A 26,642-nucleotide genomic window follows, 5' to 3' on the forward strand; every position below is an offset into this window, starting at 1 on the left:
GAATCTGAATGTAGGTGTCGGAAGTTCCTGCAGGAGGAAATGAGCGGAGAGGACCAGACTGGTTATACGCTGGGGAGTGGAAAGAGAAGAGCGAAATAAACGCCTGATTTCCTGATGTCTCACCACTTGCACAGCCTTTTGGAAAATTGAGAGGCTGCTCTGCATCTCGAGTCTTTGCACACAGATAAGTGACAATAGAACACTGGCTGTGCAGGAGAACCACAGATGTTCTTGGAAGGCCTGCCTTTCTGTGAGCTGTAGAAATGTGGAAAACTGCAGTGACAGCAAAGATACCAGAAAATCTTATCTTTAAATCTTCTGAAAGCAAGTAATTCCAGTTTTTATTCTGCTCGTTAATGCATCGTCTTCTCTTCAAAAAAAAACTGGAATGAGACTTCCGGTAGTGATGTACTTTGCACCAGGGTTACTACATCTTTGGTAGCAAGTATATTCAGCGTGGTGGATGATCTGCCAGTGTTTGTTCATGTGTGAATTTGAATTTCTCCCAGGTGCTTCCCAAAGAAGAGTATCTGGTCTGTTGTGGAGAGTGGGTGGAAAGTAGGGGAGAGACTGACCCAAGGACTGAGGTGCAGCAATGAAGCCCCATTCTAGGGGGCTCTCTGCCTTTTCCTGGCCATGTGGCACCTGCAACTCTCCTGTCTCTTCTGCTTGGAGAGAGCATGCTCAGTTAACATCTAGTTAGAAACAACACAAGGAGTGCATATTTGCATAGGGACAAGCATACATGCCCCCTTATGAACAGACTGCCTGGACATTTGCATGAGGAGAGGCTGTTTCCATCAGTCTGGGCAGGAGTTGGACGTTGTGGGACCAGTTCCCTGAATGCCTGTTAGAACATGTGGATTTTGTGTGTGCACGTCACCTTTTTTTAAAAAATTTCTTTTGATTGAGGTGAAATTCACATAGTATAAAATTAACCATTTTAAAGTGTACAGCTTAGTGATATTTAGTACATTCATAATGTTGTGCAGCCACCACTTCTCTTTAGTTCCAACACATTTTTCATAGTGCAGATGGAGACCCTGCCCCCATGAGCAGTCCCTCCCGGTAAGCCTCCTGCCCCACCCACCCCAGCAGCTGAAGGTCTGCTTCTGCCTCTGCTTCTGCCTCTGCTTCTTGGCCTGTTCTGGGCATTTCACGTAAGTGGAGTCATACAGCATGTGGGCTTTGGATCTGGTGTCTTTCACTCAGCATCGTGTTTGCAGAGTTTGTCCATGATGATTGCAGAGAATTGGTATAATTTCTTTCATAAATGTCTGGTCAGATTCACCAGTGAACCCATCTGAGCCTAGTGCTTTCTGTTTTGGAAGATTATTAATTATCAATTCAATGTTTTTAATAGATATAGTCTTGTTCAAATTATCTGTTTCTTCTTGCATGAGTTTTGGCAGACTGTGTCTTTCAAGAAAGTGGTCAGTTTCATCTAGGTTATCAAATTTTTGGGCATAGAGTTAATGATAGTATTCCTTTAGTATCTTTTTAATTTCCATGGGACCTGTAGTGTTGTCCCCTCTTTCATTTCTTTTATTTTTTTAATAAATCTTTTTTGAATTTGTTACAATATTGCTTCTGTTCCGTGTTTTGGTTTTTTGGCCGCGAGGCATGTGGGATCTTAGCTTCCCAACCAGGAATCAAACCCGCACCCCCTGCATTGGAAGGCGACGTCTTAATAACCACTGGACCACCAGGGAAGTCTCCCTTCTTTCATTTCTGATAATAGTAATTTGTGTTCTCTTTTTTTTCCTCGTTAGCCTGTCTAGAGGTTTATAGATTTTATTGATCTTTTCAAAGGACCAACTTTGGTTTCATTGATTTTTTTTTCTATTGATTCCTTTCAGTTTCATTGATTTCTGCTCTAATCCTTATTTCTTTTATTTCTTTTTTCTTTTCTTATCCTGCTTACTGTGAATTTAGTTTGGTCTTCTATTTTCTAGTTTCGTAAGGTGGAAACTTAGATTATTGATTTTAGGTGATTCTTCTTTTCTAATATATGCATTCAGTAGTATAAATCTTCCTCTAAGCACTGTTTTTGCGGTATCCTACACATTTTGATAAGTTGTGTTTCCATTTTCATTTATTAAAAATTTTTTTATTTCTCTGGAGGTTTCTTCTATGACTCACGTGTTATTTAAAAGTTTGTCTTAACCTATGGAATGGGAGAAAATATTTGCAAGTGATGCAACTGACGAGGGATTAACTTCCGAAATATACAAACAGGTAATACAGCTCAATATCAAAAAAACAACCCAATCAAAAAATGGGCAGAAGACCTAAATAGACATTTCTCCAAAGAAGACATACAGATGGTCAACAGCCACATGAAAATATTCTCAACATTGCTAATTATTAGAGAAATGCAAATCAAAACTATGAGTAATTGCCTCACAACAGAATGGCCATCATCAAAAAGTCTACTAATAATAAATGCTAGAGGGATGTGGTGGGAATTCTGTATTGTTGGTGGGAATGTAAATTGGTGCAGCCACTATGGAGAACAGTATGGAGGTTCCTTAAAAAACTAAAAACAGAGCTACCATATGATCCAGCAATGCCATTCCTGAGCATATACCTGGGAAAAGATGAAAACTCTCATTTGAAAAAATACATGCACCCCAGTGTTCAGAGCAGCACTATTTAAAATAGCCAGGACATGGAAGCATCCTAAAGGTTCATTCACAGATGAATGGGTACATAAGATGTGCTGTGTGTGTGTGTGTGTGTGTGTGTGTGTATATATATATATATGGAATATTATTCAGCTATAAAAAAGATTGAAATATTGGCATTTGCAGCAACATGGATGGACCTAGAGATTATATACTAAGTGAAGTAAGTCAGAGAAAGGCAAATATCATATGATATCACTTATATGTGGAATCTAAAAAAAATGATACAAATGAACTTATTTATACATATGTACAATACAAAACAGAAAGAAACTCACAGACATAGAAAACAAACTTACGGTTACCAGAGGGGAAAGGTGGGGAGAGGGATAAATTAGGAGTTTGGGATTAACAGATACACAACATTGTATATAAAATAAACAATAAGGACCTACTGTATAGCTCAGGGAACTATATTCAATACATTGTAATAACCTATAATAGAAAAAGAATCTGAAAAAGTTATATATTCAGTTATATATAATTGAATCACTTTACTGTACACCTGAAATGTTGTAAATAACTATACTTGAATTTTTTTAAAAAAAGGTTGTTTTTAATCTCCATGTATTTTGAGATTTTTCAGTTATCCTTTTGTTATTGAATTCTAGTTTAATTTCACTGAGAGCATACACTGTATAGTTTCTATTTTTTAAGCATGTGAAGATGTGTTCTGTGGCCCAGACTATACCCTGTTTTGGTGAATGTTCCACGTGGGCTTGAAAAGACTGTGTCCTCTGCAGGTGTTGGAAGAAGTAGCCTATAGATACCAATTATATCCAGTTGAGTAACATAGTGTTGTTGAATTCAGCTGTGACCTTGCTAGTTTTCTGCCAGCTGGATCTGTTTGTTTCTGAGAGAGAGGTGGTAAAGGGGCCAGCTGTGAGAGTGGATTCATCTGTTTCTCTTTGCAGTTCTGTTGACTCTCCTGGAGTTTGATGCTCTATTGTTAGGCACATACCCATTAAGAATTGTTACATCTTCTTGGAGAAATGACCCCTTTATCATTATATAATGTTCTTCTTAGTCCCTAATAACTTTCCTTACTTTGAAGTCTGCTCTGTCTGAAACTAAAATAGCTCTTCCAGCTCTCTTTGTATTAGTGTTAGCATGTTATTTTAGGTATTATGGTACCATAATACTATAACTGTGTTACTATGTCAGCATGGAATATTTTTCTCCATCCATTTACTTTTAATCCATAGGTGTGTTTATATTTAAAGTGGGTTCTTTTTCTGTCTTTTGTAGTGTAATTGAGCTTTTTGTATGATACCGTTTTCTTTCCTTTTTTTAGCACATCAGTTATATTTTTACTTTTTTTTAGCGGTTGCCCTAGAGTTTGCAGTATACGCGTACAACAAATCCAAGTCCACTTTTGAATAACATGGATCACTTCTGGGTAGTGTGAGTAGCTTATAAGAACCAGACAATCCTGATTCCACCTCCTGCTCCACCCTTTGTATCATTACTGTCATTCATCTCACTTCTGTGCAAGCACACAGAGGCATATATGTAAGAAGTATACATAAGCATACATAATTGAATATGTTGTGTTATTATTCTGAACAAACTGTTATCTATTAGATGAATGGAGAATTAAAATAAAAGTCTTTATTTTTACCTTCACTTATTCCTTCCTTAATGTTCTTCCTTTCTTCATGTAGATCTGAGTTTCTGACCTATATCATTCTCCTTCTCTCTAAAGAACTTCTTTTGCCAATTCTTGCAAGGCAGGTCTACTGGCAACAAATTGCCCCAATTTTTCTTTGAAAAAGTCTTTATTTATCCTTTACTTTTGAAGGATAATTTCACGGGGTACAGAATTCTAGGTTAGTGGGGCATTTTTCTCTCAACACTTTAAATATTTCACTTCACTGTCCTCTTGCTTGCATTGTTTCTTGGAAGTCAGGTATAGTTCCTATCTTTGTTCCTCTATAGAGAAGGTGGTTTTTCCTCTGGCTGCTTTCAGGGTTTTTTTGTTTGTTTTTTAATTGTTCATTTTTGGGCGTTTATTCCTGCTTGGTGTTCTCTGAACTTCCTGGATCTGTGATTTGGTGTCTGATGTTAATTTGAGTGAGTACATCAGCTGGATGTGGAGATGGAGGTGATGACGGAAGCCCCTGGTGGGTGTCACACAGGCAGGTGAAGTATGGGACTGGGGTTTGGAGGCCTGGTGATGACATAGGAGTCCGCATCTGTACTTCAGGTTAGCATCTCAGGCCTCAAGTGCCAGGGCAAAAACCCTTTCATCCAGCAGGATTGCACGTTGAATAACATTTTCAAGCTATTCAAGGACATGAAAAAAGGTCAGGGTAACTCCTTAAGTTGTCGGTTGACATTGCAAGTAACCTCATGCATTGAAAGACTGGGTTAGGTCAAAACCTGTGCTACTATGAAATAATCCAGAAACTGTTTGTTTTATTCTTGGCCATGTTCATTTAGCCACTTCTAGCAAGGATGGAGTAGAGAAACAGTTGTGGGTGCCAGACGCCCAAATTCTTCATGCCACCAGGCAGTGTGGTCTGAGGCAGGCTGAGGAAGGATCCTCTGAGCCCCACACAGGTATCTGTGAGATGAAATGATGGAAACAATCACCAGAGTCCCTTCTAGCACCAGCTAAAAGTCTGGACGTTTTTAGCTGTGTAAAGAATTAAAATAGTGATCATTTCTTTATCAGATGATTCCTTCCTCTTGGAAAGCAGGTCAGTAAGGAATTATTTCCATTACTTCAGAATTTAGAATATCTGATAAGGCATTAATTTATCTAAGATTTAACGATACATTTTCACAACAAAAACTTAAGTACTCAAAGTGCTAGTGTGCTTAAGAAATTGCTCAAAGTACTCTAGCTCTGCTTGTGAAAGTTTTCTCTGCCCCCAATATGTTATAGAACTAAATCCAAGATGAGTCGGAAAATCAGCCACATGAACTAATAGATCCTGTGGTTCTTGCCCTCCCTACCTCTGCTCAGTGGTCCCTGCACACACGTCTCTGCACATACTGTTCAGTAAACAACTCAGAGAAGCAAGCTCAGCCGGTTCATTCACAGAGTGTTTGGAAAGGGCTGTCTGAGCAGCCTTGACACACTGGCTGAAGTGAGGCGAGAGGCAGTGTTTGTGTTTTCATTAGTTCTTTTTATAGCATTGAACCAGCTGTAGCTGGTTAACTCAAGCCCGGGCGCCTATTAGTGTACAGGTCTCTTACGCAGGATAAAGGGCTTCTGATGGAAACAGATTTTATTACTCATGATACCACCGACTGTGTTTACATGAACTCAACCCAGTCTGTCATGGGATGTGATTTAGAACGGTTCTGTTAAAACACTCTTGAAAACAAAAATATAGATAACTTTCCCTGTTAAACCAGCCATCCTTCACGGGTCGTGCTTCCTTGGATGATGCTTTTGAAGAGAGCTAGGATGTGTTCCCATCAGTGTTATAAAATTGGGTGGAGAAAGTTGTTTTTCCTCTAGCCACAGCAAGGAATCATCATCGTATAGGAGGTAAAGAATAATTTACCCATCCATTTCTGGATAAGTTAAACAGAACTGTTTGTTTTGCTGTAGCTTTTCATGGGGTAAACTCTGACTGAAGGCAAAATTTAACTTTTTAAACATCATTAATAGCTAGATGGAAATAAATGCATATATATATATATATATATATATATATTCATTTCTCTCTAGGGAAGTGGAAATGGGAAATAAACATTTTGAATAGAGAATGATTATTGGGTTGTTGTGTGGCTTGTTTTGGGGATTAAAGGATAAGCCAATTTAGCAGTATTCTGAAGTAGCCAGAAATCTGTGAGGCTCAGCTACTTCCTAGGTCAGTCTCATCAAAAATTAGAAAATATATTCTTCTTTTAAACCTGATTTATCGGCATAAGTGAGCTGAGGCATTTGAAATGATGAAGTTGTGAAAACACAGCGCCTGAGATTCTTCCTGAAGCAGTTGTAGCAGCTGTTTGAGGAGACGCAGGCACCTCTCACAGGATCCAAAATTGTCCTTGGTTCCTCCTGATGCTTTCTTTTTCCCCAGAACAGGGTCTGGCAGTCTCAGAGATTGAGTAGTTACATTTTTAGGATGGTGCTGGGGGCGGGACTGTCACCCATCTCACAGGGTTATTTAGGGGGTTAAAAAGGTAGTAGAGGTGAGGTGCCTGGCTCACAGTGGGGCTTCATTTTGTTCATTTGTAGAGCAGGGTTGGCAAATGCAGTGTTTTAGGCTGGTCACCGTCACTCACCTCAGCCCTAGCAGTGTGAAAGCAGCTCTAGACAAGAATGTGTGAATGGGTGGACTGGTCCCAATAAAACTTTGTTTACAAAGACAGGTGGCAGGAAGAATTTGGCCCACGGGTCATAGTTTGCCAACCCATGATCTGTACAAAGAGGCGAATTTTTTTATGTCTTATATTTCCTTTGAAGGGTAAAAGAGAATTTTCAGCCAGTGTTTACTACAGTTGTAACTTCCCACACTGCTCATCAATATAACACATGAAGGTATAAGTATATGCTTATGTATTTTTGAACTACGTACAAAAAAGTGTGTAAAATTAAAGTACTTAATGTATTACTGTATTAATTTTCAGATAAACTAACTCCTGTCATATGTGGTGAAATGATGTGACTCTGGAAATGTTGGGGTTTCTCTGCATACTCGGCCTTCGGATTTGTTGAATTACAGAATGACAGAGGTAGCACAGCAAAATTAGGAGCCAGAGTAAGGTGAAAAATCAACCCTTTATACCAGGGTTGTGACTTACAAGTGAGAAGTGAACACGGAAAATAGAAAGCACGAGGAAATAATGTAAATCAAAGTATGGGTGGAAGCAGTGTTGATGTAAATTCTGAGAGAAGCAGTGGGAATGGGAAGGAATCCAGGGTTTGTGATTCCGGTGTCTGCCCTGGTGCCCCTGCGGTCGCTAGACCTCGGCAGGTGGAGGGCATCATGGCTTCACCTTGCCCTGTGGCAGCGCGTGAGGTACTTCTGGAGCTTCCACGTCCACCTGACCGTATGAGGTGCAAACTCACCTGGTCCTCCAGGGCAGCTGGGTGAGAGGACGTGCAGCCTGTCTGCCACCCATACCCGCGTCTGGGCTCACATACCAGGTGTGGAGTTGGGTGTGGAGCGCTGGCAGGTTCCAGAGAAGAGGCGCCCTCTTCTCATCCTTGTTCTTGGTCACGAACTTGTGCCCCCTGTGCCTGGCTGAACCCACGTGGCTGATATGACATGACTGGTCCTTACTCAGGGATGTAGATCAGACCTACTGAGTGTGCCCTGTGGACTCAAAAGCAGTAAAGCAGCGGTAACCGCCAGCAGGAGGTCACAGTGCCTCCTTCAGGTGATTGGCACAGGTTAGAGCAAGAATAGGGCGGAGGAAGGAGAAGGGAGGGGCCCGTGGCAGGGGAGGTGGGCCCATCCTCCCTCCAAGTCTGCTCTTCCCTGGCAACCTCTGCCGTGACCCCAAGGCCTTGAAACAGAGGGGACAACAAAGGCCATGGCCTTTGGCTTCAGGCTTTGAACTTAGTCATTACAGTAAATTTTAAGGAAACTCTGTACCGGGGTCATACAAACAATTCTTGAAAATAAGAATTTAGGCTTTTGTCTACAATCACATGGGTCTTACCTCCTCATAATTCCGTATTTCATGTGTCAATGGATGGATTTTTAAAACTACCCAAATATTACTGCATATTTTAAAACTGAAAAGTAGCACAGAAAAGCACTGGATTGAGGAGTCATCACAATAGATACATCAGGGCAAATGGCGAAAGGGAGTTTGTATCTCAAAAATCAGGCTTGGATTTATTTGTTCCGAACACATGAAAAAGGCATGAAGGGCTGATGAAGAACTCTTACGTGATTTTCCAGAGTTCACAACTCATCAGAACTTCAGAGAGTCAGCATACGGTTTTCATTTACAATCGTAGTTTGTTTTCTGGAAGGCCAGTGAAATACAGCTCCTTGATTTATGTGAAGTTTACTCCATGACAGACTAAGTCTTTCTAGTGAGATCAGAATCCAGGATTCAGCCGTTACCTCGGGATGATCTGAGAAAACTCAGGAGCCAAATATTTTGTTGCTTTAGATTAGTTAAGCGACGGTAACCATGAGCATCTATAATATTATTTTTAAATTGGCCCTGTGAGGTTTTAAGACGCAGAACTGAATGTACTGCCAGATATTTTTGCAGGAGTCACAGATGTAAAAGAGAATTCTGCACACACACCCCCCTCCCCAACACCCAAACAGAACATATTTTGCGTTTAAACCCTTTGGAATGGACTATTTTTAGAAAAATGTCAGGGGGTTAGGAAATGTTTTTTCACAACTTTTTAAAATTACATCCCATAAAAAACTATTTACATTTTAATTTAACTGTGACATGTCCTATATTGTGATTGATTCTACTGATATTGAAATGCCAAGTTGAACTATTGTCCCATCTTTGTCAAGCAAACGGCCAAGGTTTACCTGCTCTGAAACTTGAGAGATAACACATGGTACCCGGGCGTGGGCCCGGCTTGGCAGGACTGCAGCACAGGCGCGTTGCTCAACATCGCTCTCTGCACTGCTTGTGCTCACAGCCCGTCTCGTGCATGGAATCATGACAGCCTGGTCCATTAATATTTTTGTGTAATTTTTAACTGATAAAAGCAACATGGTGACATCTATAGAAATTTTCAAAATTTGCACTAATAGAAAAATTATTCTAATTCTAGTCACTGTATAATCATTTTGTATATTATCTTCTAGTCTTTTTTATAATACTTCTTTTAAGATGAAATCATGAAACATTGTGTTCTTAGCCCAAAGACTGTCAGCACAGGATAATCATTTTTACTCCCTCTGTGCAACACTTCAATTTGACTGTGTACACAAGGTAGAAAAAAAGGGAACTTGGTTGAAAACCTAGAGTATGTCACATGCTTGTGTTTTTGTTTGCTTGTTTGAGGGGCTGATGAATCACATAAAGCATCCACGCAGTACTCTCCAGTGGCACTCTGCACAGCAGTGATGGGAAAGGCTAGCACCTGGGAGAGGTGGGTGTGAGTTTTCCCCTTGGGCAGAGGAGACTGCTGACAGGGCAGGAGGCTGGAGACTTGTCTCCGGCTGAGCTAGAACTCAAACCCGGGTCTGTGTGCCTCCGAGCAATCTGCCGTTCTAGATGGAGCAGCCAAGGCACTTCACGTTCTGTAGCTCAGTGGAATGATGACCATTCAGAACCACTGGTTATAGCATAAGCATAGTTACTCCCACCCATTCTGGTGCAGCCTGCATTGGCACTGATAATAGAAAAACTGCAAGTAATATTTTTATTTGAAGTGTGTGCAGTTACTCTCTGCTTCATTTATAAAGAACAGAGCTGTCAAAACAAGTGGCTGTAATCTGGTGTTTGGAAAATTAACATTAATAACATTATTTCTTGATGTCTAAAACATTTTTAAACAAAAAGTCAGTCATATATCCAGTCATAAAATTGCTTTAACTCTTCGATGAAGAAAGAAAGTAAATGTCCCTGAGCATTTCATGTCACCTCTTGCAGCTTCTGGCTGTGTGGGTGGCAGTGCTTTTCTTAGGAAAGGGCCAATAACAGAGCTAACCACGCCGTGAAAACAAGAACAACACTACTACCTGTTGCTCGACCTCTGTGCTGTGCTACCTGATGTGTGTGAGATGATGTAGAAAGATTTTTTTTTTCCTTTTTAAGACTAGACATAGACCTGTTCTTTTGTTTTTTTGTTTTTTTAAAGCAGGTATAAAGATGTGGGAAAGTAGATTTCAAACATGAAGGAAAAAGAGACAGAAGAAAGATCACTTCTGGTCTTCTAGTCAGAGGTCACTGTGTAGGACTATTTATATATTTTAGGACTAAAATGTTACCACTTAGAGCAAACCCAGAAGAGAGAAAACATAAGCCGTGGCTTGAGTGTGTGTCTCCTGTTGTGCCTCTGGCTTGTTAGAGGAGGGAGTGGCTGGGAGGCCTGTGCTGGCCAACGAGCAACGTCCTCGCAGGGATGGGAAGGTGCTGGGGAGACGGGTCTCGCTGCTCCTCATGTCCTGGTGGCAGATGTTGATGGTCATTTTCACTGTTGTGCAGCAGAGCCCTCAGGCATATTTGGGGAGTGAATGCTGTCATGCTCAGTACAGTTCTTCCCGTTGTGTTATTTCTGGTAGGGCTTTTTGTTTTTTTCTTTTTAATTAAAATTTTTACTGAGATCACTGGAGAGTCACATGTAGTTATAAAAAATGCAGTGTGGGTTCGTGTATGCACAGTTCCATCACCACAAAATCCCTTCTGTTGCCCTTTTATAATCACACCCCCTTCCCTCTGGCCCACCTCCTTCCTGCCCCCACCCAGTGCCTGGCAACCACCCATCTGTTCTCCCATTCTGTCATTTTCTCCTTTCAAGAATATTATGTAAGTATTATGTAAATGTAGTGTGTGATCTTTGGGGATGGGCCTTTTTTAGGCAGCGTGATTCCCTGGAGATTCTCCTGAGTTGTTGCTGGGTCAGTGGTGACCGTCCCTTTCTGTTGTTGAGGGTGCTCCTAGCTGTTTGACCTCACGTCTCACTGTTGGAGGACATCTGGGCTGTTATGAATAAAGCTGCTGTGAGCATCGTCCATGTATACAGGTTTTTGTGTGAACATGTTTTCGTTTCTCTGGGACAGACGCCCCAGATTGCAGGTGCTGAGTGGTGGGGTAGTTACAGGCTCAGTTTGCTGAGAGGCTGCCACACTGTTTCCAGAGGGGCTGCATCATCTACCTTCCCACCAGCAGTGTGTGTGAGGGACCCACTTTCTCAGCATTGTCACCAGTGCTTGGCCTTGTCACTGTTTTTTATTTAGCCGTTTTGATTGGTGCTTGTGTGTTGAATTCTAAACCAAGGCTTTTGTATTTTTAGTGCTTTTTACTTTCCCCATGTTGGGACTTATCTCCTGAGCTACTTATGAAAAATCTGAGTTTATTCTCTACGGGTCCCACTGGACTATAAACCATCAATATAAGAAATTGTTTCGGGTTTCCACGGTGGCGCAGTGGTTAAGAATCCGCCTGCTGATGCAGGGGTTTGAGCCCTGGTCCAGAAAGATGCCACATGCCATGGAGCAACTAAGCCTGTGCGCCACAACTGCTGAGCCCACACGCTGCAACTAGAGCATGCCTAGAGCCCGTGCTTCGCAATAAGAGAAGCCACTGCAATAAGAAGCCCGCACACTGCAATGAAGAGTAGCCCCCATGTTCCACAATTACAGAAAGCCCATGTGCAGCAATGAAGACCCAACGCAGGCAATAAATAAAATAAAATAAAATAAATTTAAAAAAAGAAGTTGTTTCATTCACGTCTGCATTCCTCACATAGAAAGGGGCCAGGCACAGAGCAGACACTCTCACTCTCAAGTGTAGTTGAAGGGAGAGGAGAGGGAAAAGAGAGAGAGCTTTCTGCTGACTGCATTCACCACCACCGTCAGTTAATATTTAGTAAGCACGTTCAAGGTACATGGCACTATCATGGCTTGAAAAAAGAATAGTGACCTTATGTTAGAAATGATCTCGAGTCTAGTCTAGATTCTCAGCTAGCTCCTAGATGCAGCTTCAAAAACAAAGAAAAAAAAACTTTTCCAAATACAAAAGAGAGAGAGAAAGCTCTTCATGTTCTGAGTCTCTGTATCCCTCCAAAGGAAAACCTCTTCTCCTTATCTACCTGATGTCAGCAGAGGTGTTCACTGAAGGCACTGTTTCTCTTTGAGCGTCATGCTGCCTGCCTGACACAGGAGAGCATGCTCTCACCTGGCCAGGACCTGTGCTGGCACCACCAGCTGCCTCCTGGTCCTGCAGCATTTGCTGCCTCATCTTTCTCGAAGTATTTGTCAACAGGATTGCAGCCTCTGTTTTCTGCTTTGCAGTTTGTTAGCCCACAGAAATTAAATAAGGGAGCATTAAACGGCTGGAGGAAAATTTGCACCATCCATGGGGATAACTAACTGACGTTTCTAGTGAGTCTCTTATATATTTCTGGCTGTAAAAATTCAACACCTTGCCCCAAGAAAGCGTATATATTGTCAGGTAACACTTTACTTGAGAGCGGGACCCCAAAGTTTGCTCTATTATCAGTTAAAAAGAGCCGTGGAAGAACTATAACCAAGCATCAAATATTAAAAAACCAGATTACCCTAAGAAGAGGCTGTCTGGGCAAAAATGCCTCAGACCCCCGGGAGAGAGTAGGAGGCCTGCATGCAGACCCATGTCCTGGGGGCGGACTGCTTGTTGGCTTTCTGTGCAGCCTTGGGCAAGATAGCCCATCCACAAAGGGAACTGTTTCCCTACAGGTAAAGAAATTTACTCCGAAAAGCTTTCTAAGCAGTTTGTGAATGCCATACTAAGAAATGAAGTTAAATCTAAAACTGTAGCAATTTAGAAACATGTATTAGTAACAAAATAGTTGAATAGTCACTCTAGTCAAGAAAATTATTATCCCATTATGCTGTGTACTTTAAACTTACACAATGCCGTGTGTCAGTTGTATCTCAGTAGAGCTGGAAAGAGTGAAATAGAGAAGTATTATTCTTTGCCAGTGTAGTGCTGGTCACCAGATCTCTGCTGGGGGCTCCAGCTTTAGGGTAGGGTCCTGGAGTCTACATGAATAGTTAGCGTCTACAGAGACTGAAATAATTTCTGCCACAGGTGTACACTACTTTTTGAAAGTATGTGGATGTGATTTTTTTTTTAATTAACTAAAGTCCTTACTTTATTCACATTTCCTTAGATTTTTACTTAATGTTTTTATTCTGCCCTTGGACCACATCACATTTGGTGGTCATGTCTCTTAGGCTTCTCTGGGCTGTGATAGTCTCTCAGACTTTCCCAGTTTTTGATGCCTTGACAGTTTCAAGGAGCATTGGTCAGGTATTTTGTAGAATCCCCTGAACTGGAATTTATCTGATTACTCAGGATTAGACTGGGGTTGTGGGTTCACGGGAGGAAGACTGCGTTTTCATCACATCATATCAGTATGCCTGCCATTAGCATGACCTGTTGCTGTTGCTGTTGGCCTTGATTGCTGGCTGAGGTGGTCTCCACTGGGAAGTTACACCTCTCCCCTGCCCACCCTGAAGTCTTTGGAAGGAAGTCATTCTGTACAGCCCCACCTAAGGCGCAAGTTCTGACACCCTCTGTGCCAGGGGAATAATGATTTGGAGTTCTTCTGCACAGCAGATTGCTCTTCTACCTCTCTTATTTATTCAATTATTTACATCAGTATGGATCATTAATTTTTATTTTATATTTGGATTATAATCCGATACTGTTTTACTTGTTTTGTTGCTCACATTTTTCCAGCTTTGGCCACTGAAGCTCTCTGCACAGACTCCTTGTCTCTTTGACGCACTCCTGTCATTGTGGGTTTTCGGTTGGTTTTGCTTTGTTTTCAGCGTTTTCTTACTTTCTGGCACGATGTGATGCTCCGGGCTCATCTGGCTTGTTTCCTGCCCCAGGCCTAGAATCAGCCATTCTTCAAGGGGTTCCTTTTGTTGGAGAATGGTTTTGAGATGCCAAGAGACCCAAGAAGATTAAGAAAATACAGGTTCATTTTAAAGCATTTTAGGGTTGCTACCAGCTCCAGTAGTCACGGCCAGACAGAGGCTTTAGAAGAGGAGGGCTCAGTTTTGGATGTTGGACGTGTGGCTCTGACCACGGGCAGGGGTCATCTGTGGCCTGAGGAAGAGGTCCTTCTCTCAGAAGTGTTCTATGCATAGAGCTTTCTTTAGTCCTTGTACTCATTTCTGTCTCTCAGACAGTTTTCAGTGTCACCCGCAACCTCTCTTTCCGTAGATGACGTGTCTTTTGCTTCTGTTGTCGCGAGCGTGTCTGGAGGAGCCAGCCTGCCAGCCTTGGCTGTCTCTGTGCCGCGGGCCCAGGCGGCCTCCCTGCTTGCTCTGCGTGCCGGCTCCATCCTGCCCTCTGAACCACTTCAGGGCGTTTCTGAAACAATAAGGCTCCACTGAATGGTTCACCGTTTGTTTTATGAGTCTCTGGTGCCTAGATGCTATGGTTTCTATGATCTGTGACTATGGTATTAAAAGAATGTGCATTCTCAAATACTTAAAATATTGTTTGGCCAGATAGGAATGAGGTATTTTAACTACCGGTTGCCAAATAGTAAGAGCCTTTATTATAGCATCAGAAATACTGTTTTTATGAAGATTTAGAATTCTTTGCTGAGGCATATTTCATGGTGGTAGTCTAATGAAAATTGTACTAAGCAATAAAAAGAAGGAAGGAAAAAATAATCTGGGTGCACCCTTTCTTTGTGGTGTGTGTCACTCATTTTCTCAGGATGTGTCCCCATGTAGATATTCTATAGTTCTTGACACATAAGTAATGTTTTCTTGTAGATTTTCTCTTAAGTCATCACAACAATTATATAGTGAAAGGCCCAGGTCAAAAAGTTCATGGAGTCTCTGCTCTCAAGGGACTCATAGTCTAGATACATGAACCGGTGTGGTCCTGATCTCACCTGTCTCTCAGAAACTTACGATATTCTACAAAAGTGAATACAAGTTTGTTTTGTTCATGCTTTTGTTTTTGCCTTTTTGGTTGTTACTGTTGATTTATCCAGGGAAGGGTGTATAGCATTCCCTCCCCCTCAATCTACTTCTTGTTAGAACCTGCATATTGAAGGAGTTAGGCTCAGCAGCAAAGACATCGGTTCCATTGAACATAAACAGAAAGAGATTTATCACAGGATTCAAAGACTTATAGAATCATTGGGGAAAGTGAAGAAATGGACTCTGTTGAACTGTTAGGAAAGACTCTTAGAGCAGCGCTGAAGAGCCAGGCCATCATGAGAGCTGCTGCCTCCTCCATAGCCAGACATCCGTGCCCCAGCTCTCCGCCAGCTCTGGAGCCCCTTCTTGTGATGTCTCATTTCTGCCTTTTGACCCTTCATAGCAGTTGGCCAGACCTTGGGATCTTTGTTAATGTCGTGCTTGGCAGCAGAAGTGGCAAAATCAGACCTTCTGCCTTTGACAGGTCCTAAGTCGTAGGAGGAACTCTAGCTGCAGGGAACCCGAGATGCATAGAGTTTCCTTCCAGCCTCTGGAATCTAGGAAAGACCATAGAAGACAATTGGAATCCTTCATATCCACCAGAAGAGTTACAAAGAGTCAAAAAGAGAGAAGTAAAAATGTATGAAAGAAATACAGGCACACCTCAAAGACACTGAAGGTTCAGTTCCAGACCACCACAATAAAGCGGATATCGCAATAAAGTGAGTCACACAAATGTTTTGATTTCCCAGTACATATAAAAGTTATGTTTATACTATATGGTTGTTTATTAAGTGTGCAATAGCATTATATCTAAAAAAACAATGTACATACCCTAAGAAATACTTTATTGCAGAAAAATGCTAACCATCATCTGAGCCTTCATTCAGCAAGTTGTATAATTTTGCTTGTGGAGGATCTCGCTTCAGTATAGATGGCCACTCACTGAAGGTTGGGGTTGGTGTGGGAGTTTCTTAAAATAAGGCAATGATGAAGGCTGCTGTATCAGTTGACTCTTTCATAATCAGTTTCTCTGGAGCGTGCAGTGGTGCTCGACAGCATTTTACCCACAGGAGAACTTCTTTCGAAATTGGAGTCAGTCCTCTCAGACCTTGCTGCTGCTTTATCGACTAAGTTTATGTCACATTCCAAACGCTTTGTTGCCATTTCAACAGTCTTCACAGCCTCCTCACCAGGAGGAGATTCCATCTCAAGAAACCACTTTCTTTGCTCAGCCATGAGAAGCAGCCCCTCACCTGCTAGAGTTTTACCCTGAGGTTGGAGCAACTCAGTCCCATCTTCAGGCTCCACTTCTAATTCTAGTTCTCTTTCTGTTTCCACCACATCTGCGGTCCTTCCTCCACGAAGTCTTGAACCCCTCAAAGTCATCTGTGAGGGTCAGACTCCACTTCTTCCAAACTCCTGTTACTGTGGATGTTTTGACCTCTTCCCATGCATGAATCATGAATGGTCTCAATGGCATCTAGAAGGGTGAATCCTTTCCAGAAGGTTTTCAGTTGACTTTGCCCAGATCCATCAGATGAATCACTGTTGATGGCAGCTATAGCCTTGCAAAATGAACATCTTAAGTAATGACTAGAAAGTTGAAATTATTTCCTTGATCCATGGGCTGCAGAGTGGATGTTGTGTTAGCGGCATGAAAACAACATTCATTCCGTTGTACAACATCTTCATCAGAGCTCTTGGGTGCCCAGGTGCATTGTCAATGAATATTAATGTTTTGAGAGGAATCATTTTTTCTGAGGAGCAGGTCTCAACAGTGGGCCTAAAATATTCAGAAACTGTGTTGTAAACAGATGTGCTGTCATCCAGACTTTGTTGTTTGTTTGTAGAGCACAGGCAGAGTAGATTTAGCAGAATTCTTAAGCACCCTAGGATTTTCAGAATGGTAAATGAGCATTGGCTCAACTTCAAGTCACCAGCTGTTTTAGCCCCTAACAGGACAGTCAGCCTGTCCCTTGTGGCTTTGAAGCCAGGCATTGACTTCTCCTCTTTAGCTATGAAAGTCCTAGATGGCATCTTCTTCCAGGAGAAGGCTGTTTCATCTGCTTTGAAAGTCTGTTGTGTAGTGTCACCACCGTCATGAAGTATCTTTGCTAGGCTCGGTCATCTGGATGACTTGTGCAGCTTGTACATCAGCACTCACTGCTTCACCTTGCGCTTTTCTGTCACGGAAACGGCTTCTTTCCTTAAGCCTCATGGACCAACCTCTGCTAGCTTTAAACTTCTTCTGCAGCTTCCTCACCTGGCTCAGCCTTCATAGAATTGAGGAGAGTTAAATTAGCGATGTCTGTTTCTCTTTCTTATCATTTGTGTGTTCACTGAAGTAGCACTTTTAATTTTCTTCCAGAATGTTTCCTTTGCATTCACAGCTTGGCTACTGTTTGGAGCAAGAGGCCTGGCTTTTGCCCTGTCTCGGGTTTTGACATCCCTTCCTCACTGAGAGTGATCATTTAGCTTTTGACTTAAAAGTGAGAGATGTGCAACTCTTCCTTTCACTTGAACTCTTAGGGGCCATTCTAGGGTTTTTAACTGGCGTAATTTCAATATTGTTCTATCTCAGGGAGGCATAAGGAAGGGTAAAGAGACCGGGGAATGACCAGTTGGTGGAGCATTCTGAACATGCAACATTTGTTGATTAATTTTCCCTCTCATGTAGGCGTAGTTCGTGGCACCCCAAAACAGTTACGATAGTAACATCAATGATGACTAATCACAGATCACCATAGAATAATACAATAGTAGATGAAGGTGTGAAATATTATGAGAATTACCAGAAAGTGCCGCAGAGATGCAAAGTGTTTTTGGGAAAATGGCACTGATAGATTTGGTTGACACTGTGTCGCCACAAACCTTCAATTTATTTTAAAAGAAATATGCAGTATCTGCGAAGCACAATAAAGTGAATCGCAATAAAGTGAGGTCTCCCTGTAGAGGAGAATCACAAAGCCCCACAGTCCTCAGACTTCATTTTAGAATGCTGTTAGCTATGGAATGCAGGATGGCAAAAAATATATATTTTTTTATCTTTTAACTTAATGTTCTATCTTTATAAAAGAATTCAAAGTCCCCAAATTTGTGGATACATTGCTTGATAACAAGTGTTAAAACTATAAAATTCTATGCTGTAGACTGCTATTGAGCTACTAGGTAAATGGGGAAGTTAAGTAGTAGATGCTAGTAACGCTTATACATAGTTGAGGTGCACTTTAAAATTGTTTGAAATAGGCAAAATATTAGTGCAAATGGAATTTTCATACATTAAGAAATTTTAAAAGTTAAATTAATCAATTCTGACTTTTCTCTGTGCTACTTGCTACTCCAGTGCATGAGCTTGTGTTATTTCTGAATACTTTTTAGTTCTGTGATGTCACAAAGTTCACCATGGATTCTTTCCTTCTTTATATCTGAAGGAAGATTCAATTCAATAGATTTACTTGACTGCCTATTCTGGATGAGACACTTCTGAAGATTTAATGCTTGGTGGCAGTGGGATTATTAAATAGTGCTCCAGAGTAGTAATGCTCTTGACACTCTTGACGGAAATGTGGCTGAGAGCTGCTGTTTGGTGTTCAGCCTCTGGGGGATAGAAACTAACCCTGGAAGGGAGGGACCTGAAGCAGGAACTCCCAGCCCTCAGGCTGTCTCAGCCTCCCTGGCCCAGCAGGAGCTGGGGGAAAAAAGGGAATTCCCTAAATGGCTTCTTGCTCAGTGGTGAACAGAACTGGGGCCCCTGCCTGCACTTTTAGGAGATCGAATCCTACCTGGCCATGGCCTCTGGGCGCCTAAGAGCAGTGGCAGGTCTGCGTGGCCGCGTCAGGCTCTGCATGGTGTTGTGGTCTCACCAGCCTCTGTGCACATGGATCAGTGTCCGTGGCCCTGGCTGAGGAGGCCCCAAGGCCTGCCCAGGTGTGGTGAGCAGTGACCCTGGGGAAGGTCCTGTGCCCGGAGCCAGCCCTGCTCCGCCGCACTCCACACCTCTTGTCAGGGCAGCGCCATTGCTTCCTCTGAGACCTCTCACGAACAGTAACTCATGTAAAATGTTCATGCTTTTCTCATTTTAAAAATGGTCATTAATAAGAGAGGAAATTCCATGAAGGTTGAAAAAGTAGTTGTGAATGTGTGAGTCTGTTCATAGAAAACTCTAAAAAAAAATGTAATTTGGTGGAAGGCGAGATATGCAAATATTTCCAGGCTTTGTAATTTGGGAAATTATAAAGGTCTTGGAATGTATTTTAATCATAGATAAGGATTCTGGCAGAATGAATCTAGAATAATCTCAGTTGTTCTACTTGGTTCTGCAGTGAAAATCACTGCCCCTGTGTTGGCCTTCTCAGCCAACATCTAACACAGAGATGGCTGTCAAAGTCTATAAAGGTCTGAAAATGTGAGCACTACGCACACACAACCTGTGGGGCACTTCTCCTACATAAATTCAGCCCACACCTACTTACTTGTGATGGAAAATACTAATATTCAGATGATGAATAGATACAATACCCTTTATTTTCTGTTCTGCGTTATGTAGTGTTCTCTATGCTTCTATAAGTGTTATCTTCTATTTTAGAGAAAGTTGCAACTCAGTAGTTGAAATGTATTTCCTATATTATATACAAAAAAAAAAGCATTTGCCATGAAAAAACTTTGAACTGTGTATTCAAAACCATTAATATGAAGAGTGTTATTCAAAATGGAAAGACTTTCCTTCCTGCCCCAAATGGAATAGTCGTTCAGCTCTGTGCTATTATGACGTGGTAGAGCAATACCTGGCACATCCTTTCAGTTTATTAAAGGTTGTTTTTTTCCCATGATATGTTTTATTCAGCTATATAAACTTTTTTGAGGTCCTTCATCATAGTTAGTGACATGCAGACACTTGTTAATCACACTGTTTAAACTCGAAGCACAGTGTCCATGGAGTTCGCATTACTGGAACCTGTGGGCTCCACCCTCAGTCTGTCCTGGCTGGTCCTTGACAGTCACTCCTGCTAACACCAAAGCTGAGTCATGGCCAAGCCCATACCATGGGGTCACCAGGGAGGCAGGACCCTGGGGGTTACAGCCTCCACTGCTGGCCTCCCTGGCCACCTCCTGGGAAGAGGGTGAAGACAGCCAAGCAAGCGTAAATCCGCCTGGAGGCTGAGGTCGCCTCCCTCCTCTTCGTAGTTAAGGGCTCGAGATTGTTTTCTGTCATTATAGGAAGTGGTACTGTGCTGTGTATGGAGGAACCTGGGGAGGGGGGCGGGGGCGGGGGCAAGGTTCCCTGGAGTGACTAGGACGGGGAGGCCTAGGTGGGAGCCCTTTGAGGAAGGATCTGAATGAAGAGGTGGAGCCAGGCTGAGGAGCTCCGGGAGACACTTCCTGTGTTCCAGGAAGCAGAAAGGGAGCTGGCGTGGCTGGGGCACCATGGCGTGGGGGCCCTGGCAGCAGAGGAGCTCAGAGGAGGCAGGCAGCTTCCTTCGAGTTTCATGGGAGGCCTTCCCGGTTCAGGCATGGGGTGGGCAAGATCTGGTCTGTGCTCAGAAAAGGGTGCTTCAGCTGCCCTGGACCACATGGAGTGTGGAAGAGCAGGAACCTGAGGAGAGTTATAGGCTACTTCAGGAGTCCAGATGGGCAAGCATTCTAGTGAGGAGGTGGTGAAAAGTAGAGAGATCCGGGATCTGTTTTAAAGGTGCTGATGGCTGGATGTGGGATGATGGAGGGAGGGGAGTCAGGGACGATTGTGGGGCTGCTGGTTTGGTGGCAGCTTGGTTACTGAGGTGGGTGACCCGGGAGGCGTTGGGTGGAAGTTGAGAGTTCCAGTACATCCTTGAGATTGAGGGGACTGTGAAACACTGAGCTGGAGAAATCCAACTGCATATGAACTTGCAGTAGAGGAGAGAGAGATGAGGACATGAGAGCCAGGCACTGTGCCCAGAAGGGAATTAGCGCCTTCATTCTTCACAAGAACACCGTAAGATAGATAACATCTAGCTGTTAGAAGCAGAAATTAATGAAAGCCACTTTCTAAAATTAAAGGGGTTTTCGGGAACTTCCCTGGCGGCCCAGCAGTTAAGGCCCTGTGCTTCCACTGCAGGGGGCGCAGGTTCAAATCATGATCGAGGAACTAGGATCCTGCATGACGCAGTTGGGCCAAAAAAAAAAAAAAAATTAGAGGGGTTTGCCCCCTTAATGTAATACATAAACCAATGGAACAGAAGAGAAAATCCCAAATATATGCAGGAATTTCACAAAAAATATATGTATTTCAAAGCATCAGGGAAAGAGTAACCATTCAGTAAGTGACGTAAGGACAATAGATAAGTCATCTGGGGGAAGAAATTGGGCCTGTTTCTCTTAACCTGCACCAGAATAAATTCGAAATGGAGCAAAGATTTAAACATAAAAATTAAAACTGTAATAGTTCGAAAGAAATCACAGGAGAATTATCTTGAAGTGGAAGTTTTCTAACTGTGATTTAACATCCAAAGGTCCCAAAAGAAAATGTTAATAAATCCTATCAAATTTGCTTGGTAAAGTCAAAAGTTAAATGGCAAACTGGGGATATGCCCTTGTAATCTGTAATAGAAAGCACCAATCTCTGATAAACAAAGTGTGCACGGAGATTAATAGAGAAAAAACCTCCAACCCAAGGAGCAAAGCATATGAACACAGTTCATAGAAAAAAGAAGCAGATGAAAATAGGTTCATTGTCTCATGATTAATGAAATGCAAATTAACACTTTTATCAAATTCGCAGAAGTCCAAAATTTTAGTGACATTTGTTTGGTGAGGCTGAAGAGAAATGTACCTTTGCTCCCATCGGTGGAGGGAGAATAAGTTTTCACTGCGTGGGGTAGAGAGGGCGTGGGGAGTGTGTGCATGTGAGTGTGTGTGGTGTGCTTGAGTGAGCACAGATTTTAAGCATGTTACGTCTTTGACCCAGCACTTCCTCTTCTCGGAATTTAGCCTACAGATACACCTGCACACTTGTGCAGTACAGGGATATTCTTTGCCCTATTGTTTATGATCACAAATGTGGAAATAGCCTAGATGTTCAGCACTAGAGTGTTAAAATTAAGTCACACACAACGGGATACTTACTACATAGCTAGCTATCTATGCTGCTATTAAAAAAGAATGAGGAAGCACTCTGTGATCTGATACACAGACATCTATGACATTGGTTAAATACAGAAGGCAAGGAGCAGGGCAGTGTTTATAATGTGCTATATTCTTTGGAGATAGGTAGATAGATAGATAGGTACAATAACTGAAAGGACATGTAAAAAACGTCATTATCTGTGAACTAGGGGGACGGGGGACGGAGGACAAGAATGGGAGGGAAACTTTGTCACATACCTCTGTATACTTTTAAATTTTAAATTATATATTATTTAGGAAAATAGTAGGACTTTTTTTTTTTTTTTTTTTTTATGGCGCACGGGCTTAGTTGCTCCGTGGCATGTGGAATCTTCCCAGAGCAGGGCTCGAACCCATGTCTCCTGCCTTGGCAGGCGGATTCTTTACCACTGTGCCACCCAGGAAGTCCCAATAGTAGGACTTTTTATACACAGTTATTGCTCTTGGAATTTTTAAACATTACAACTGTTTTGGAAAGCAGTACATAACGTATATCAGTGAAGATATACCTTTTGACCCAATAATTCTTAGAAATTTAATTCATGAGAAAAAAAATCACAAATGCACATGCTGTTCTTCATGGTAGCAGTGCTTATAATAATGGAAAAATAGAAGCAACCTCAGTATTCAGTATAAGGAGGATTATTTAGTTATGACATACTCCATGATATAATATTGAGCCACTGCATGATTTAACGAAGAAGACCACATGCAAACTCATTCAACAAGTATTTTTGTGCCTCCTCTCTCACATATTGTTCTGGGTGTTAGGGATACAGCAATAAATAGACCAAAAAAGATGAAATCTCTGCACTAATGGAGATTGCATTAGATTGGGGGAGACTGGCAGCAGGCACACAGACACACTGTAAGAAAGTAATATCAGTTCTGACTTCAAATAAACCTGGACAAGGGGGTAGTGAGGATTGAGCAGTTGCTACTTTCACATAAGAATTGAGGAGAGCCTCACTGAAGAGATAATACTTGAGTAAAAATTCCAAAGGAGGTGAGAGAACATGCTGTGAGGTGTTTGGGGAGAGTGTCCCAGGCAGAGGCGCACACGCAAGGCTGTGAGGCAGATGAGCCTGACATGTTTGCCAAGCTGGGGAAACCAGTGCACGAAAGTCAGGGCGGGTGGATCTGGCCGTGTTCTGGTCATGAGAAGGTCTAGAAGGCTATGGCAGGGCCTTTGATTCTTTTATGTTTTATTTTGTTTAATAAGTTTTTTTTGTTTTCTGTTTTTATATTTGTTTTGGCCCTGCCAGGTCTTCGTTGCGGCACGCGGGATCTTCCTTGCAGCACATTTAGTTGCAGCATGCGGACTCTTAGTTGCAGCATGCATGTTGGATCTAATTCCCCGACCAGGGATCGAACCCGGGCCCCCTGCATTAGGAATGCAGAGTCTTACCCACTGGACCACCAGGGAAGTCCTGGCAGGGCCTTTGATTCTATTCCATGTTCAATTCAAAGCCTCTGGAAGGTTTTGTTGAAGGAGGAAGTTCCTGTAAATGCCATGTGAGAAGCAGGGGAGCTGTGAATAAAGAGATGGTGTGTCCTGATCAGACCAGACATAGAAGAGGCAGGGCTGCGTGAAGGTTGGTTGTGGAGAGTGGAGGAAAGGAAGCAATCTAGAAGGATTTGGTGGTTTGGGTCACAAGATAAATGGTGGTACCATGAAAGGAGATAGGAAATTGAAGACGCTAACAGACTTGGAGAGAGCAAGGAAAATGGTGGGTTTTGTCGTAGACATGTTGAGTTTGAGGTACCCGTGAATTACAGACATAGAAAGAGAAAGAACTAAAATGAACTCTGTCATGTGTAAACTTATGGTTTTCACGATGGATACATACATGAATAAACAGAGGTGAACGTGTGCTAACATTTGAGAGGGTGTGCAGGTACACTCCCTGGCTCTGTCTTCTATGAGGTCTTGGGACAGTGACACTCCAGCAGCAGTGAGCACGTTTAGCACCCAGATATTAGCTTTTAAATATCTGAAAGAAACTGGGGCTCCTTGGTGAAATGGCCAATTCCAGGTTGGGATGGGAGAAAATATGAGATGCACCTCGAACATTTTGTTATGTCGGAAACAAGGAGCGTTCTCAAAGAATGATGGGGACGTATCAAAAGACACAGGAGCAGCTTGAAAAAAGGCCACCACCAGCCAAATCTGGGACAATTTGAGCATCAAAACAATAGTTATGGATTAGAACCCGTTGTGTGAGAATTCAGGAGTCCACACTGTTATTTTAAAAATGAATGAATTGAAAATTTGACAAGGAGTAGGATATTTACATGGTTTGAAAGTGTCTACCACACAGTGTTTTTTAATTTCAGAAGGAAAAAGTAACTTACAATTGAGAAGCCTGACAGGCATCGCCCCAATTAACTAATGAAACTGAATGTTGTCAGTAATGGGACCTATTGAAATAGCGTGCCAGCTGTTCAGAAGAACACAGCACCACTTCTGTGTTATCCGTACCAATAGTGCATGAGCTGGATCTCATCATGAGAGCGTATCAGAGAAACCCAAGGTGAGAGTTTGTGTACCACAGAATTACTGGCCTGTGACCTTAGAGAATGTCAAGGTCATGAAAGTCAAGCGAGGAGCCTTCTGGATCACAGAGGATTAGAGAGGATGGCAGCTAAATGCGGTTCTGAGTTGCCTTCTGCTGCACAGGGCACTGCAGACACAGTGGGTGAAGCACAAACGGGGTCTGAGAATTAGGTGGAGGGTAGACAGTGTTCATTTCCTCTCTTGGTGGTCATGTAGCAATTATTTACCTAGGAGAAGGTCTTTCTTTAGGATTGACCCTCGTTTAAGAGTGATTGGGGGATAAGTGAGAGAAACAAGATCACAGTGTCCCCAGGGCTGCTGAGTTGATTTGACACATTTTGAGTAAAAACTTTCTTAGCTAAGATCCCGTCTTCCCTTCATTTCTCTTGTTCTAATTTAGAACTTCACTAGGACACCAGTGATTGCGGGGTGGGGGGATGCTTTGCACTGTATTTAAAACTTTTAGTAAATTTGAGATTGTGAGGCCTGTACTTTCTCGAAGGCAACAGGAAAGAGGGTTGTAGGGCACCAGCTGGGAGGAGACTGCTCTGAGCTTTCAGAGTGTTGTGCTAGTCCGCGTGCAAGAGCTGCCACATGGAGATGACTCGGACATAGGAGAGATGCTCTTTGGGATGGGAGTGGGTGGTGGGTGTCCTGGCGCCCCACCGGGTGGAACAAGGAGGCAGTGAGAGGTGGGGAGGAGAGTCAGTCCTGCCACAAGGTAGATTCATACCCGAGGACCTTCCTTCTCTCTAAATAGAGTTGTGTTCTGAAAGTGACTTCTTGTCTTCGCTCTTGAGTACCATAAACTGAATGTGGTTCAGTCTTTGCAATTGAAATTATGTCATTATCAAGTACCCTAAAACAATTGACTAGTGCTCATTGATAGATGTTGTGTTCTTAGGATTGAGAAGAACTTACAAAATCAACACGGACATTTGGAAAAGAAGAAAGCCTTTCACGGGTGCCTTTTGCCGCGGTAGTTTGTGTTTTACTTGGTAGGGTCAGAGCAGGTAGAACATGTACGTCTGCTTCACAAACACAGATGATTTACAAGCTGCTGCATTAGACAGGACTGGTTGCTAGGCCAGTTAGTCAGCTTCTAATGTGAAACCCTGACTCAGAAGCCCATCGTCTAAGAATGAGTAACGCTGTTCCTGCTGTGTCATGAGGCCTGATGCAGATTGGTTGACTCTCAGCCGGCTCCCTCACTGGAACCACAGAACCCTGAGGATATTCCCAACTCTTCTCTCATGGGACTGCACGTTACTCGTGCCACCTGTATGCACAGGAGGGTGGGATCTGTCGCATGCCGTGTAGCCTTAGAGAGTCAGGGCTTCATCCCCCACAGAGACCCCTGGTTGAGAAAGGCTGTGATGACTCTTGGTTTGACCAACATGCCACGTGGCAATCTAGGGAAAGCCATAGGATGTGTGACCTACTACCTCAACGCTACCAAAACACATGCCCCACCTGGTGCCTTCTTCCTTACTCTGTGCTCACTTACAGACCATAGGCTGTTCCGGTTCAGCGGTGGATGACCATGGAAAAGTGGGAATACCACATGACCCTCGTTTGAGAGTGACTGGGGGGTAAATGAGAGAAACAAGACCACAGTCTCCCCAGGGCTGCTCAGTTGATTTGGCACATTTTGAGTAAAAACTTTCTTAGCTAAGATCCCTTCTTCCCTTTATCTTGTTCTAA

The 26,642-nt window shown here is 42.6% G+C and overlaps 1 protein-coding gene and 1 non-coding gene across 13 annotated transcripts in view; one reads left to right on the forward strand and one right to left on the reverse strand.

Annotated features, from left to right (window-relative positions):
• The window catches only part of SPIDR (scaffold protein involved in DNA repair), a 337,463-nt gene that overhangs the window by 255,061 nt on the left and 55,760 nt on the right, over positions 1 to 26,642 (forward strand). The gene's annotated exons all lie outside the window — the stretch shown is intronic.
• Positions 23,735 to 23,807, reverse strand: TRNAR-CCU (transfer RNA arginine (anticodon CCU)). The gene has a single exon. It is a non-coding gene; the product is annotated as a tRNA-Arg (tRNA).

This window comes from Hippopotamus amphibius, chromosome 5, assembly GCF_030028045.1.
Source record: "Hippopotamus amphibius kiboko isolate mHipAmp2 chromosome 5, mHipAmp2.hap2, whole genome shotgun sequence".
NCBI lineage: Eukaryota > Metazoa > Chordata > Mammalia > Artiodactyla > Hippopotamidae > Hippopotamus > Hippopotamus amphibius.